At 42.7% G+C, this 17,483-nt stretch overlaps 1 protein-coding gene across 1 annotated transcript in view; it reads left to right on the forward strand.

Annotated features, from left to right (window-relative positions):
• Positions 1-9,928: 9,928 nt before the first annotated feature.
• Positions 9,929-17,483, forward strand: part of LEKR1 (leucine, glutamate and lysine rich 1) — a 64,471-nt gene continuing 56,916 nt past the window's right edge. Inside the window, exons 1-2 of the mRNA XM_058187933.1 lie at positions 9,929-10,065; positions 10,386-10,471. The gene's annotated coding sequence lies outside the window, so the exon portion shown is untranslated. The remainder of the gene's footprint in view (positions 10,066-10,385; positions 10,472-17,483) is intronic.

Raw genomic sequence — 17,483 nt, forward strand, 5'->3', positions numbered from 1 at the left:
ACAGCATTGTGAGCTTCCACACACATTCCAGTTACTGGGTTGTCAGCTGGTTTTAAAAAAATGAAGAAGAAAACCTTACATCAATACAGGATGCAGTGAGAAAGTGGGAGCTTAAAGGAAAACATTGCCTCCAGCTATCGGAGGGATTTTGGCACCTCCAGCAAAGCAGACTCTAAGGGCTTCTTCCTCCTCCTCTCTACCCCCTCCTCTCCCCTGCCGCTGCAAATCCCTTTGGGAGATCAAAGGGGTTTGGTCCACAATACTTTTGCCAAGTTCAGGATTAACCAAGTCATAGGGCCAGCTTTTAGTTCCGCACGCAAAGCTCTCAGCGGCCTGTCTCCAAGCCGGGTGGGGGGTGGGGGGGGTGGATGTGTGCTGTCATCTGAACTGAATGTGCAAAGTAAAGCTGAAAAATAAATAATGTGGGCAGTAATACAATGGACAAGGACAGTCGCTGGTGTGCATAGGATGGCTGAAGGGAGAACCTGCTGCAGGAATCGGATTGCCACCCTGCATTAAGAAACATGTGTGACTTGGAGGGATGCCTGGGGTTTTAAGAGCAAGTTGTTATCTTGGCCAGAGAGGGGGATGTTAGCAGCCAAAAGGAGGGCTCTGCTGGAAGTCACAGCTGATCAGAAAGTGTTTCCCTCAAACTTGAAATAAATAGGAATGAGAACCAGTTTCCAGTAATGAGGATGAAGGAAATATTCCCCACATAAAAGCTAAGGGGCATGCTCCCCTCTGTTTCACCCCACTGGTTCCCAAAGCATCTTTGGACAACTTGGAATTCTTTAAGTGGTGCAGCATCACCGCTTTGCATGCCAGCTTTGTCAACATTATTTAAATACACACCTGTATTTTCTTCAGAAGTGAGAGAACTAACCGAGTATACATCTCCTTATGCAACTAATAAGCCACAGGGCAATTTTGGATAGTCGTGATCAACATCATCCACAGAATTAATCTGAGTTTATTATAAAGAAAGCAAAAAAAGTCTGGATAGCGGACATTGTGATATCTGGTGAAAAGAAATCATGAAGTATAAAGACCTGCAAATAGAAGTAGTATAACTGTGGCAAAAGAAAACAAAAGTTGTACTAATAGGTAACTTGGGCGCAATCCCCAAAACATCTGGAGCACCACTGGAACAACATCAGCATTGACAAACTCACCATCGGTCAATTGTAAAAAGCAGTTTTGTTTGGAACAGCTTACACCCTGTCACGATTCCTTTATTATTATTAAACAACCATGTCTGCCTGTCCCAGGTCCTCGGGAAGGACTCGATTGATTGATTGGACAAACATGCAGATCCAATTTAAACATCTGGCTGACTGTGCAACCAACCATATTAATAACAATTTGTTAAACTGGTATGCTGCTCAACTCTCAATGGGACAGGGAGGCTCACAACAAACAAATTAAATAAAAGATAAATAAAAGATGGCAAGTGTGATGAAGCCAAAGGCCTGGGTGAAGAGTCAGCTTTTCGAAACAACAGCAGAGTGGGAGCCATCTGGATCTAGGCAGGAACCTCGTTCCTCAGAGCTGTACGTAATTCATTGTTCATAGGTTGTGCCCTTGTCAGGAAACTTGTTTTATCATTCTCTAGCTCAGGATTTCTATGCAACTGCAGTCCAACTGATAACAGAGGGAACAGATCCAAGAAGAAAACATTAAGAGTCTGACTATGCTGAATAGCTTTTCTGTCTTTCTGCAGCTCACAGCTTGATATGTTGCTGTGCAATTTGATTAAAAGGGGACTTAGACAAACAGAGCTTTATAAAAATCACAGCTTTACTAAAAATTAATTATCTTTAAAATGCAAGCAAAAATAAGTACATATAAATTGCTAGATAAATACTGTTCCATCCAATTACGGTAGAACCACAACTCTTAATACTTTGAGCATTCAGCTAACATTGTTTCCCTTTCCCCCCTTTGATCCTCATACCGATTCAACTTCTGTTCCTAATCAGAGCTGAATCTTCTATAGATTAGTTGCAGCCTCTAAATGCACCCCTTTTTTATCTGTGCTTGACAAAACACAAAGGGGGAGACTGCATAGGAAGAACATAATCAAAGTTGTTCATAAAATGAATGCAAATCAGCTTAATGAAATTCATTTAGCAAAAACATAGACCTTTCCTAGCATTAATACAATTTATGTATTAAAAAGATTAAAGCATGCTCAATCTTTTAACCTAAAGTCTGTAAGTATCAGATAGATCTGGGCAGCTGGCCATTACTATTCATAAATGTTCAAGGACTTAGTTTTGATTTTGTTAGAAGAATTTCCTTGGTCCAATTTTCTGAGCCAGGTCACGAATAAACACAAATGGGCAGCTGCTGGAAGTAAGAGTAATGTATTCATTCAACCATATACAATGGTTGAAGGTAGCTTACATCATTAGGGGTTTACTTACTAGGTATATATAATGATAAGTGGGCTTTGATGTTTAGATATGCAGATTGAGGTGTTCCTGCCTCCTGCTTTGATCATAAGGTATTGACTATTTCTTTTACCCGGAAGGAAGATCCACCCTAGGTGTGAATTATTATAAGGAATCCGGCATCTTCCCTTAACTTGAGGGGATGCCTGTTTTTTTGATAGTGAGGTGCTAGTCTAAATGTTAGGATTGTATGTTAGGATTGTATGTTCTGCAATCTTGATTGCAGAAAATATGACTTCAGTAACAGAGTTGTTAATGCTTGGAATACACTACCTGACTCTGTGGTCTCTTCCCAAAATCCCAAAAGCTTCAACCAAAAACTATCTACCATTGACCTCACCCCATTCCCAAGAGGTCTGTAAGGGGCATGCATAAGAGCACAAACGTGCCTACCATTCCTGTCCTATTGTTTTCCTTCGTTATATCCAATTAATATAATTATTACATACTCATACTCATATATATGCTTATGTGTTGTATAGTTGTTTCATGCTTATGCTTATATATACTGTGCGACAAAAATAAATAAAATAAATAAATAAAATAAATTTTGAGACTTGCTGGCAGTTCAGAAGGCTGAATAAAGGGGGAGTGGGGGCAAATCAGATGCTTTTAACTTCCGACCTTCTTTTCTATATTCTTTTCTGTTTAAATTCTAACAATTTTCTAACATTTCCCCCCTTGTGTAGGACTAAGCTATTGAATTCAGTGCATTGATAAAAAGATTTCTAAAAATTCTGGTAGCCATGCCTTTGATCCATTTGGATCATCATAGGGGGGGGGGCTTGCCTTTGATTTGTCGTGGTCTGTCTTTAGGAGGTATGGGAGACATTCCCAGATCTGCCCTATGTAGGTGGGTGTATGTTGGACAGAGGAGCAGAAAAATATTGTTATTGCCTCCCGAATTCCATTATGAAAGATGCTTTCTTGGGAGAAAGAGACCGATCATTGTATTGAAACAGAAAGTGATTCCTTAGTATTGGCTATTGCTTAGCAGGTCCCAAGCCATGTTCTCAGATAGAGCATACCAGTCCATGGAGGCTCTATCAAACATTGTCAAACCTTGTTTTTCCTTCCCACATTCCACCCTTATCAGATGTAATGTTAAGGGATAAAGATGTAATGTTAAGTTATTCTCATGAAAGGCTATAAAGGTAAAACACACATGTTAAAACATCACACACCCCTTTTTCCCTCTCTCACCAGCCAGCATTGAGCCAACAATTTTGGAATGCTTTTGTATATAGGCAGATTATATGCAAATCACTCTTGTGGGGCAGCACAGCAGGCAAAGCAATAGGGCACCTGGGAAGACAAAATGGTATGTCACCCCGCCCTCACAGCTAAGTCCTTTTATAGAAGCAACTACCGTTTCCTAACTGTAGCAGCTATAGGAAAAGACTCTGAGCTTTATTTTGAAAAAGGGCTTAAAGCCCAGTTCATTTACTATAATCACTTTTGTACTAGAGCGGGAAGCAAGCTTCCTGCAACACCCCCAAGTCTGGCAGACTACAAAAAAATTACATCAGAATTCTTGGTTTCAGAAAACTAAAATCCCAAAAACCATAAGGGAAGTAGGAAACTGTTCATAACTTTTTCCTGGGAAAAAAAACAAAACAACAGCAGCAGCTGAGGTTTCTCCCCTGATGTTTCTTATATTATTAAATCCATCTTGACTCCTAGGAACCAGGAGCAGCAATCCCTGCAATCTTCTTGGCAACATTTTCAGAAGTGGCCTGTTAGTGCCTCCTCCTTAGGATGACTGGTCCAAAAAACATCCAGCTGGCTTTCATAGCTATGGCAAACCCACAGTCCCATGGTTTCTAGCCTGGTGTCTTAACCATTAGACCAAACTGGCTCTCCTAAAAAAACACACACCCAAAAAAAATCCCCTTTGTCTTCTTTTCTTAACCTCAAGAAAAAGGACAACACATTTAGTACACACATTTAACAATAACTTGTCACCTCTTTTGCAGTAGCAAGAAGTTCCAAGTGCACATTCTTTATTAGATTTTAAATCGCATTACACAGAAGCATGACAAACTTTATACCAGGGGTAGTCAACCTTTTTATATCTACTGCCCACTTTTGTATCTCTGTTAATAGTAAAATTACCGTTTCCACAGTAATGTGGAAGTAAAAATACCGTTTCCACAGTAATGTGCCGTGTATCGTCGTCTGCGAATGCCTCTCGTGCATCGTGGATCGGGTTTGTGGGGGGGCATCGTCTACCAGCTCTGCTTGTCTGTTACAGCTGGGTGGTGTGGGGGGAGATGCACTAGCTATTCTAGGACAAGGCTCTTTTGTTTGCGGTCACACTATAGCGCCATTTAGTTTCACTTACGTAACGTGAACTAAACTTATGCGCGGGCAATACAAATAGTATATTTTCAGAAATGTAAATTGTCATGGGGAATTTTGTGAAAACCTAATGAAAATATTTTTAAATAATGCTATGAATTTTTTTTAAAAAGTTGATTAAATTAAAAAAAGGAAAGTGCTTCAATATCAGAAAGAACCCCTACCGCCCACCATGAAAGCTGGAACGCCCACTAGTGGGGGGTAGGGACCAGGTTGACTACCACTGCTTTATACCCTTGGTCCTTTGGCTAGAACCAAAATGCAAAAAAATAATCATCATCACTCAGATCCTGACACACAACAAACCACAACACACACAGCACCAACCCTTCTTTCGCTCCTCCCCATATCACATTTGCCTACAGCCAACAGTCATAAACTTTCTTACAAAGCATATACTCTAAAAATCAAGTATAATATTCCATCAATTGTTCTCAGCTGCTTCCCCTGCGTCTTTTCCACACAAAGAGGGGCTACCTCCCACTCTCCCTCCCAACTCTAGGCTTGGTTTTTTTATAACAGTCAATAGAGGCCACTCATCAATGACCATCTTCCCCCCTTCCCCATATTCTCCTTCCATGAGAGGCTGCACAGATTCAGTCAATGGGTCTTTCAGTCCAGCTGGGGAAGCCACCAAATCAGGCCATTCTCATGGGGCCCACATTGGTCAATGAGACATCCAACCAGCCATCCTGGTACTTGTCTCTGAGCATACTTTTTTTCCTATTTTGCTTGATTCATCCCTCTTTTAGTATTTGCTTCACAGCACCAATTGTTTCCATTTAAATCTTAGAATTTGAAGAACATACCACAGAAGGAGAACATCAAGAGAGGCACATGAACCTTAATAAAGCTTAGGAAAGGTTTATTAAGAAATTGCCTCAAAACACGTGCAATATCAGGACATGACCCCAATGGTGGGGAGGGCCCATGCCCTTCTCTAGAGAGAACTGAAGAAGTTTCTTGGATAAGCAATAAAAGCCTTTTGAAAAGCACCTTTGGGACAACCATGACCTGGATGATTGAGAATCTCCATGGAGAGAGGCTTTTAACTTTCAACATTCTTTCCTAATGTTAGAACAATGCAAGAAGGATGCCTCTGTTTTTCCCTTTCCAATATAATAAAATCTAGTCCCCATACCATGCAAAGTGGGACCTTCTTATTGAATTGAGTGTTGCATTTAGGTAGAATTGTCAAAAATAAAATGAAATACCCCCCCCCAAATGGGTAGAAATTCAGTAGATGTAGAGATACACTGCAACAATACACAGTAGAAAAAGAAACTATGTTGGGCTTGTTTGTCGCGTACCTGGCTCCTTGCTACGTGACAGCTGCCCTGCCCAAGCTCCTGGAGGTGCTGGCTGGGGTGGCAGTGGAGACCCCCAGACTTATAGTCATGGGGGACTTCAACTTGCCATCTTCCGGCACATCATCGACAGCAGCTCGGGAGTTCATGGCTTCCATGACAGCCTTGGACCTGACTCAAGTAGTCGATGGCCCTACTCACACTGGGGGTGGCACGCTGGACTTGATTTTTATCTCTGGTCAGGGGTTGAAGGATCTGGACTTGATGGAAGTAGTCACTGAACCTTTGTCATGGTCAGATCACTCTCTCCTTCGCCTAGACTTTCTGACCACTACTCACCGCCGCAGGGAGACGGAACCAATACATTGGTTCCGTCCCAGGCGCCTGATGGACCCGAGAGGTTCCAGACGGAGCTTGGGCCATTTCCTGAGGGTCTGGCTCACGGCACGGCTGAGGAACTAGTCGCGGCCTGGGAACGGGCTGCAGCTGGGGCTTTAGACCGTGTCGTGCCTTTGCGGCCTCTGAGCCGGCATAGATCCCAACCGGCTCCTTGGTTCTCCGAGGAGCTGAGGGGGATGAAACGCCGGAGAAGACGCCTAGAGAGTTCGTGGAGGTCCAGTCGTTCGGAGGCTGATCGAATACTAGTTAGGTCCTATAATAGGACCTGCCTAGTGGCACTGAGGGAAGCGAGACGTTGCTATGTCTCGTCCCTCATTGCGTCGGCAGATAACCGCCCGGCCACCCTGTTTCGGGTGACTCGTTCCCTCCTTCACCAGGGGGAGCGGGATGACCAGTTGCAGGGACATGCTGAGGAGTTTAACGGTTATCTATACGATAAAATCGTTCAGCTTCGGGACGGTCTGGACCAAAATTGCGGGGATCCAGATGGGGCGTCTGAGGGCGGTCTTGTTGACATTGTTTGGGATGAGTTTGACCCTGTGGCTCCCGAGGACATGGACAGGTTGCTGGGTAGGTTGAATGCCACCAAGTGTTTACTGGACCCATGCCCCTCCTGGTTGGTACTGGCCACTCAGGAGGTGACACGAGGCTGGCTCCAGGCGATTACGAATGCTTCTTTGTTGGAGGGAGTCTTTCCGGCCGCCTTGAAAGAGGCGGTGGTGAGGCCCCTCCTCAAGAAGCCTTCCCTGGATCCGGCTGTTTTAGGTAATTATCGTCCGGTCTCCAACCTTCGCTTCGCGGTGAAGGTTGTAGAGAGTGTGGTGGCATGTCAGTTTCCCCAGCACCTGGATGAAACTGTCTATCTAGACCCGTTCCAGTCTGGTTTCTGGCCCGGATACAGCACTGAGACGGCTTTGGTCGCGTTAGTGGATGATCTCTGGAGGGCCAGGGATAGGGGTTGTTCCTCTGTCCTGGTCCTATTAGACCTCTCAGCGGCTTTTGATACCATCGACCATGGTATCCTGCTGCACCAGTTGGAGGGATTGGGAGTGGGAGGCACCGTTTATCGGTGGTTCTCCTCCTATCTCTCCAATCGGTCGCAGACGGTGTTGACAGGGGGGCAGAGGTCGGCCCCGAGGCGCCTCACTTGTGGGGTGCCGCAGGGCTCGATTCTCTCGCCCCTTCTGTTCAACATCTATATGAAGCCGTTGGGTGAGATCATCAGTGGCTTCAGTGTGAGGTACCAGCTGTATGCTGATGACACTCAGCTGTACTTTTCCACACCGGGCCACCCCAATGAAGCTATCGAAGTGCTGTCCCGGTGTCTGGAAGCCGTACGAGTCTGGATGGGAGAAACAGGCTCAAGCTCAATCCCTCCAAGACAGAGTGGCTGTGGATGCCGGCATCCCGGTACAGTCAGCTGAGTCCGCGGCTGACTGTTGGGGGCGAGTCATTGGCCCCGATGGAGAGGGTGCGAAACTTGGGCGTCCTCCTGGATGAACGGCTGTCTTTTGAAGATCATTTGACGGCCGTCTCCAGGAGAGCTTTTTACCAGGTTCGCCTGGTTCGCCAGTTGCGCCCCTTTCTAGACCGGGATGCACTATGCACGGTCACTCACGCCCTCGTGACGTCTCATCTGGATTACTGCAATGCTCTCTACATGGGGCTCCCCTTGAAGGGCACCTGGAGGCTTCAGTTAGTTCAGAATGTGGCTGCGCGGGTGATAGAGGGAGCCCCTCGTGGCTCCCATGTGACACCTCTCCTGCGCAGACTGGCACTGGCTACCTGTGGCCTTCCGGGTGCGCTTCAAGGTTTTGGTAACTATCTTTAAAGCGCTCCATGGCATAGGGCCGGGCTACTTACGGGACCGCCTGCTGCTACCGAATACCTCTCACCGACCCGTGCACTCTCACAGAGAGGGACTCCTCAGGGTGCCGTCAGCCAGGCAGTGCCGTCTGGCGACACCCAGGGGAAGGGCCTTCTCTGTGGGGGCTCCCACCCTCTGGAACGAACTCCCCCCAGGACTTCGTCAACTTCCGGACCTCCGAACCTTCTGCCGCGAGCTTAAAACACATCTATTCATCTGCGCAGGACTGGACTAGATTTTAAATTTATATTGGTTTTAATGGGTTTTATTATATATACTGTTCTTTTTAATTATTTGGCTATGTGGAATAAGTTTTTTAATCGATATTTTATTCTGTATTTATATGTACCTTTTTATTTGCCTGTGAACCGCCCTGAGTCCCTAGGGAGATAGGGCGGTATACAAATGCGAAAAATAAATAAATAAATAAATAAATGTTGAATTTCAGCCTACCATGAGAGAAAGAACAGGCCAGTGACAGCTCCCTGATTTTTCTTGGGTAACTAAACACGGGGAATAGAAAAAAGAATTGTGGAAGATAACATTAATTCAGCTCTTCTGTTGTACTTCATCCTTAATGTGAACTTTTTCTGCTTTGGCGAAGCATGGTGTGTGAACCCAATTATGGTTTATTCAGTAAACTATGATTAAAGTGCCAGTGAACCCAGTCATTGTAGAACTCAGTCTGGAAACACTCTTGACTAGATTTGCACAAGTAGCAAGCTGGACCGAGACTGCATCAAGCCAGCTTAATTAATGTCTTTCAGTCTGTGTGGGGCTGAAAGTGTTTTTCTCAATCAGAAAAAGGAAACTAAACACAGGTAGCCATTTAAGCCGGCCTGATTTCTCCTACCCTTTCGCCTTCGAATGCAGCTGTAGATCAGGTTAGCTACGCCTGTGCATCTTTTGATACTATACCCTAACATTTCTATATAATAATACCGTGACTCGAAAGCCTCGTCACAATTTAGCCTTTTCAACGTCAACTCCGTCCTCTTCGATCGTGACCCGTAATCAGAGGGGTGACCTCTTTCTTTCTCTCTCTCTGCCGCCTCCCACTTTCGAGTCGTGCCCTGCGGTACAATTGCGCTCCCTTCCTTCCAGGGCGCCCTGCGCGCCCTGCTTTGAGGCCGCGTCTCCAAAGGGAAGCAGATCGTGACAACTATCCCTTGCAGCGTCAGCCACTTCCCTCCCTGGGTTGAATCACACCGTGCGAAGCTGCGCCGGAATCCCCGGGGAAGGCAACCCTCAAGTCGCTTTGCCTGCCTTGACACGCACAAGGAAGGCGGAGCCCGAGCCAAAGCGCCCGCGGTTTCCGTGCTTGGACCTTGACTCCTTCAGTACCTCGCGTGTACGACTGGCACGCAATACCAGCTGCTCCTGCCTTCTAAGCGCCGGCCTTGCGTGCTGCGACGGGATCAGCGGGTTGACGCTGCAGAGCGCACGCACTTCGCCGCTCCCTCCCTGTCCTAGTGACCCCGCCGTCATCTTCCTGTTGCTATCGCGGAGCTGCTGTGCAGGTTTCGCGCTTGGCAGGAGATACCTAATTGCTAATCCAAGGCGGGGCAGGTTGGGGACGAGTAGGGAACGTTCGTCCCGGGAGCGCTGCAGAAACTGGAACGCGGAGTCTCCGCGGTTTATCGGAAGGCGGAGTTGTTTTGACCAGATCTCACCTCTCGTAAGCGGCAGCATAAAATACCCTTGACTGCCTTTGGTCCCCGAAGGGTGAACGTGTAAAGGATGTGCCTCTACAGAATCTAGGCTTTTCATTGTAAATTTAGCTCTTCTTCTTCTTCTTCTTCTTCTTCTTCTTCTTCTTCTTCTTCTTCTTCTTCTTCTTCTTCTATTATTATTATTATTATTATTATTATTATTATTATTATTATTATTATTATTATTATTATTATTATATTTTATTTTTTAAAAATATCACCTTTCTCTGTCTGGTGAAGTTTTGAAGGTCACTACAAGATTTGTTTGATCTTTTTTATCTTTCAGGATATTTCAGAATGACAAACTGACACAATGATTCCAGGATTAAATGCATTCTTCAAAGTGGAAGAAGTTTGCCTCCTTCCACAAAAGTAAAATGGATTTTTCTCATAAAATGGAAGCCTATATCATTGGGATCCTAAACAATGTGTGCACAATACAACTACTCTGCAGGGACCTGCTTTAAAAACCACTCAGAAACTGCAAATATTTTAGGCATAATATTTCTTGATTTCAATTTGGCTCCCCAAATCCCAATAAACTGTTTCCGCTCCCCCTACCTCAATATCACTAGAGACCAACATTTTAGGTCTAAGATGCTGGGATCAGAAACTGGCCAATGCTGCTTTTCCCTTCACTGCCCTGGATAATCTGCATGCATTCTCTATGCTTTGCACTAGCATAGTGCTTTGTAGTAGAAAGGAGGACAAAAGTAACAAGATTATGTGGGGATCTTTCCTCATCTTTTCCTTCCCACTTTGGTTTTTCACTAGAGGACTGCTTTGGCGTCAGCGGTTCTTTGTCAAGTCTGGGAAAAGTAATTGTGATTTACTGATGACATTCATTCAAAGCAGGTTGGCTTGGTTTGTAATTACCTTGGAAGGATCAGTGCCTTAAGCATTTTTTTTTCATAGTATCATGGAGTTCCACTGACTGGCTGGAAACAGTAAACCATGAATTAGTCACAGAGTGAATCAGTTACTTGATGCTTCCCAACCTAATGGGTTGAGGCCAACTCCCAGAATTTTTCAGACTGATGGTTCGAATTTGATAGGCACCTGATAGGTGAAAGATAAGTTATTATTATATAGCAAATACCAGCAGAAGGCTATTTGACCCCTGCTTAAAATCACAACGGAGGCATCCAACTGGTTACTGTGGGAATTAGATGTTGGATTAGATAGACTCAGTAATATTGGACTAGGACTGGAACAGCTCAGGTTCAGATTCCCATTTATCTGAAGAACTAATTTTGATACAGTGTCCCAAAGGTGCTTTTTCAGAAGACAACTGGACTTTATTTTTTCTTTGAAGGCATTTTGCTTCTCATCCCAAGAAGCTGCTTCAGCTCTGATAGGATAGTGTGGATCCTTCCTTCCACTATCCTTTGAGCCAGTGGTTATCTCATAGCCCAGTGATGGCAAACCTTTTCGGCACCGAGTCCCCTAACTGGAACGCATGTGCGCACCAGAAACCCAAAAACCAGGTGGTTGGCGTGTGCATACACACCGGCCAGCTGCTCTTTGGGTTTCTGGCGAGCGCGAAGACCAGCTGGCTAGCGCACATGCGCATGCCGGAAACCCAAAGAACAGCTGGTGGTGGCGTGTGTGCCCACAGAGAGGGCTCTGCGTGCTACCTCTGGCATGGGTGACATAGGTTCGCCATCACAGTCAGAGCCTCATAGAGTTACTGTTCTGAGAGAATGGGAGAAGGGAGATGAGATAGAAGGGGAAAATTATGGCTCAGTTTCTTGAAGAAGACAGAATAGAAAATAAATAAATCCAAGGGGTTTCATCTTACATTTTAAAGTATTTATATTAGTGTTATGATTTAGAAAGATTGGGACACTATGTTTTCCTTTCACTATGTTTTAGAACGTATGACTATTCAGCAGAGACTCCTCTTTCTACATCCTACACAGGGCTAATTAAAAACAAAGTCTGCTCATGTGTTGAGTACTGAAAACAGCATTATATAGTCCCTGTGAAATATTCAATTTCCCTTGCTTCATGCCGGCTGAAGGCTTTTTGCAATTCTGAATGGAGCAGGTGTTTGATCAAGAGTTGTTTTATATAATAAATTTGTTAAAAATAAGAAAATCAGTAACATATTTTATCTCTAATAAATTATGAACTGAACATTGTAAAAAATTACCCCGGTCACTATATATTCATTGTGGAATTATTTTACAGAAGTAGGCTTATAGGAACTGTGCAACTTGCATTGTTCTGAATAGATCTGCAACTCATGCCAAACCAATTTGTTTAACCATGATTTATTGACAACCACAACTGGATAAAGCCTTAGACCAAGGTCACAAATCACATTGGCTGAGTTAGCATAATATGCTAAGTGAAATCCAAACTAATCCACTTAGCACAGTGTGTAAATCCAGCTACTAAATTAGGCCGTTGGTCCATTGAGTATATCAATGCTATCTACACTATCAGAGTGATTTCCAACTCTAGATGGGACATTCAAGCTATTTCTAATAGACCAGGGGCAGCATTTTCATATCATGATTGAAATGCACTGTGTGCATTTCAAATCAGTTCACAGACTGAACTCCCATTCCTTAAGATTACAGAAATCAACTGACCTACATTTCTATCTGAACCATCATGATGGTGTTTATAATGAAAGACTGAACCACATGCCCAGTTCTTTGCTCATGAAAGTTGTTGGGTGTGGGCAAGCCAGTTGAGTTTTTCTTCACTGAAACCTATGACAACTTCATCTCTTTTGACAACAAAACAGCTCTGTTTAAAAGGCTGCTGTAAGAGCAAGGCGGGCTTGAACAAAAAAACAGGATGTCATCAAGTCTTATCCTTGGTTGGATAGTAAAGACTCATCACTCAGATGAAAGAAAAGCATAATCATGGGGGAGGGGGGGATTAATTCCATGGGAAGGAGTCACAACAGAAATGCTTATTCTCAGGATTATCCCCTGTGTTGTATTTTGTTCTGAGTGAGCTTTCAGCCAGGGCTGGATGAGCAAAAGCAGTTCAAGTACAGGGTAAACAGATGTCCTAGTTTAGAGGCACTGAGCTAGCTCTAACAGACAGCTCTTGGGTCACCAGAGTTCTAGTGAAATCAGGCTTGCGTGTTGATTTCAGTAACCTCAAATAATCAGGTGATGCCTCTTTTCCTGGCCTTTCCTCCTATTGTAACTGAAAGTGCTGTGCCTGCTCAAAGCCCAGATCACTGATTTTAACTGGAGACATGGCAGAGGCTGCGGATTTTAAAAGTACATACCAGGACATTACAGTCTATTAGACTGCACGGAATATCCTGAAAACCAGGAGAGATGACAGCATTCCTGGCCCAAAAGTTAATGCAAATAAAAAAAATATATGTTCTAATTAGGCTTCATTCTCATTCGGTGGCTTTTTGGTTCATTGCAATTCAGTGCTTGAATGGCAGCTGAGCAACAACGGTTGTGGTATTCTGTGACTGAGGATGGCTACTATGAAAAATAAAAAGGGACCCCCCCCCCACAACCTGAAGACCTTTTTTGGAACAACTGCAATTAGTCCTCGATTTACTACAGTTCATTTAGTGACCATTCAAAGTTGGAATGGCACTGAAAAAAAAGTGACTTGCGACCGTTTTTCACTTATGACCATTAGAGCATCTTCATGGTTGTGTGATCAAAATTTAGATGCCTGGCAACTGATTTGTATTTATGATGGTTACAGTTTCCCGTGGGCATGCGGTCACCTTTTGTGACCTGACAAGCAAAGTCAATGGGGAAGCCAGATTCACTTAATAATCGTGTTACTAACTTAGCTGCAGTGATTCCCTTAAGAACTGTGGCAAGAACACTTGTTAAAATAGGGCAAACCTCACTTAATAACTGTCTCAGCAAGAAATGATTAAAATAAAATGGCTTTTACTATTGCTTTATGGGTCACGGTGGCTCAGGGGCTAGGACATTGAGCTTGTCGATCGAAAGGTCGGCAGTTCAGCGGTTCGAATCCCTAGTGCCGCATAACGGGGTGAGCTCCCGTTACTTGTCCCAGCTTCTGCCAACCTAGCAGTTCGAAAGCACGTAAAAAATGCAAGTAGAAAACTAGGAACCATCTTTGGTGGGAAGGTAACAGCGTTCCATGCGCCTTTGGTGTTTAGTCACGCCAGCCACATGACCACGGAGACATCTTTGGACAGCGCTGGCTCTTTGGCTTTGAAACGGAGATGAGCACCGCCCCCTAGAGTCAGGAACAACTAGCACATATGTGCTAGGGGAACCTTTACCTTTACAGCTTTATGTGAGTTCCAGAACAGAAATTTTGGGTTCAATTGTAGTTGTAAATTGAGGACTATTTCCGAGTTTTTCTGTGCCAGTATTATTAGCACTTGATGAGAAAAATATTCACTTAGATGCTGTAACCTTTTATTACAGTAGTTGTTAGAAAAAAATAAAATATAACATAAATAAAGCAACAATATATTCCAGTATAGAACAAATATATGCTTGGTTTTACAATGTTGGTAAGCCCCCTTAGATAAACACTTTTATATTAAGGAAGGCAAGAGCTCTAGCTAGAATAGATTTACACTTTTCATTATGCTGTACCTTATTTCTGGCTTAGCACATTTGTGTGAGCCCAGACATAGACTTGTAAATTCTGGTTTATAATATGCTACATGAACTCAGCCAATTGTGGCTTATGTGGATCATAGGTTATGTGTAAATTAAGTATTACTGGTATTTACTTTGCAATGTCTCATGACACAACACCCCAAAACAGGGTTTTTTAAAATTGCAAATTGAGGGAAAATAAATGTTCTTTGAAAGCTTATCTGAAGCTCTTAAATAGAAAAAAAAAAAGTAAGTGCATGCAGTTCCTGAAAAAAAAAGTTTTTACAATCAATTATTACCTCCAAATACATTGTGGGCAAGGCAAACGTGATCTGCAGCAATTGTGAGCAGTTTTATGGGATCCATTTTGTTTTTTACTAGACAATTGACTTCTACCAATTGAAGTAGTTCAGGGAATAATCAGTATTATTAATCATGCACTACACATTAAGGGTGAACAATACTTGGCCTTCTAAATGTTTAGCTACAACTCTCACCAACCCAGTCAAAAAGCCCAATGAGGACGATGTTGGGCGTTCTTCAACAACATGTGGAAGGCAACAAGTTGCTTAACCTACACCTGAAAGTATACGCAAGTTGACATGTCAATTTTAAAGCTATTTAAAGCTATTTAAAGCTATTCACAGAACGGAATAATACCATCATTTACACAGCAAAACCAGATGAGACACACATTTTCACCACATATAATGAATATAGTCACACTACAAGTAGTCCTTGAGTTACAACAGTTCACTTAGTGACCATTCAAAGTTACAACGGCACTGAAAAAAGTGACTTATGACTGTTTTTCACACGTATGACCATTGCGGCATCCCCATGGTCGCCTGATTTACATTAAATTGCTTGACAAGTGGTTCACATTTATGATCATTGCAGTGTCCTGGAGTCATGAGATCCCCTTTTTGTGACCTTCTGACAAGCAAAGTCAATGGGGAAACCTGATTAATTTAATAACTGTTACTAATTTGACAACTGCAATGATTCACTTAACAAACATGACAAGAAATGTCATAAAATGGGGGAAAACTCACTTAAATTTCTCACTTAGCAACATAAATTTTGGGGTCAGTTGTGATCGTAACTTGAGGACTACCTGTATGTAGTAAAACTGTTATAGAGAGTCTTTGATGGCTGAAAGTCACTCATTTCTCTGTGCCATAAATCAACTATGTGAGGATATAATGGTTATAAAAGTTTTCATTTTATTTAAGCATACAATAAATTGCCAATATTTTTTGGATAATTAGAAACTGTAATATAATTTCATCCTGAAAAAATTGACTTTACTGACACTTTCTGAAAGTATAAACAATTATATTTTAACTCTCCGGACAGCTATAACGTTGCATTAAACAAGGGATTGGGTTGAATGGCCTAATGACCATTTCCTCTTTTATAGTTCAACAACACAACTCAATGTCAGCATGAAGGAGTCATATTGAGGGTCAGAAAGTATCCCCAGTACTATTTGTTTCTTTTTAATAAAGAGATTCAGTCTTATAATTTTTATTGTTTACTTCTGAATTAAAAGTTCCATTCGTTTTACACTCCTGAGCATATATTCCTATTCAAAGTCTGCTGGCCAGATTTGAATTCCAAAGGAAGTGATGTGCAACATAGAATTGTTTTATGCTATGGCTCCCAAGTATCACATTTCCTAAACATTTTGTATTTTCTGGTAAAGCTTGATCAATCTCAACAGTCCCTTGTGGGAATATAGGAACATGGGAGTTACTTTTGAAGTTTTGGAGACCATCTTTTGACGGATCATGAAACCTTTCATTCTAGTTCTTTTCCATATGCTACTAAAATTGAAACGGCACATGGGACAACATATATGTATTTATATCATGGCATGATGCAATGATTGAGGTATACTAATGACAGTATTAGTAGTTTGCCTAATTAATACCGAACTCTGTGAGCTCTACTACAGGTAGTCCCCGACTTATGACCACGAGCCCCGAATCATTTGTTAAGTGAATTTTGCCTCATTTTATGATCTTTTGTGCCACAGTTAAATGAGTCATTGCAGTTGTTAAGCAGTTAAGAAGGTTGTTAAGTGAATCTGGCTTTCCCATTGACTTTGTCAAGAAGTCGCAAAAGGGGATTACATGACCTTGGGAACATTGCAACTGTCACAAATATGAATCTGTTGTCTGAATTTTGATCACGTGACCATGGGGCTGCCGCAATGTTCCAAAGTGCGAAAAGTCGTCAGTCACGTTCTTCAGTGCCATTGTAACTTTGAACAGTCACTAAATGAACTGTTGTTCCAAATTTTAAACATTTTATTAGGTTATAAGATAAGATACAAAATACAAAAGTAAACAGGAAAGCAGTGGGGGGAAAGAGGTGGTGGTGGTGGAAAGAGAAGTGAGGAAAAGTTAGCAAAAAGAAAAAAAAAGCTTTGACTTCCAGCTCCCTCTGTTGCAGTAAAATAAGGCATTAACATCAAACCACAACTTTTTGCTTTTTCATAGTAATATAGACTAGCCATAAATGAACTGTTGTTAAGTGGAAGGCTACCAATTTTTTTTTAATTTGCATTTATATCCCGCCCTTCTCCGAAGACTCAGGGCAGCTTACACTATGTTAAGCAATAGTCTTCATCCATTTGTATATTATATAAAAAGTCAACTTATTGCCCCCAACAATCTAGGTCCTCATTTTACCTACCTTATAAAGGATGGAAGGCTGAGTCAACCTTGGGCCTGGTGGGACTTGAACCTGCAGTAATTGCAAGCAGCTGTGTTAATAACAGACTGTTTTAGCAA

The sequence above is a fragment of the Ahaetulla prasina genome, chromosome 6 (assembly GCF_028640845.1).
Source record: "Ahaetulla prasina isolate Xishuangbanna chromosome 6, ASM2864084v1, whole genome shotgun sequence".
Lineage (NCBI taxonomy): Eukaryota > Metazoa > Chordata > Lepidosauria > Squamata > Colubridae > Ahaetulla > Ahaetulla prasina.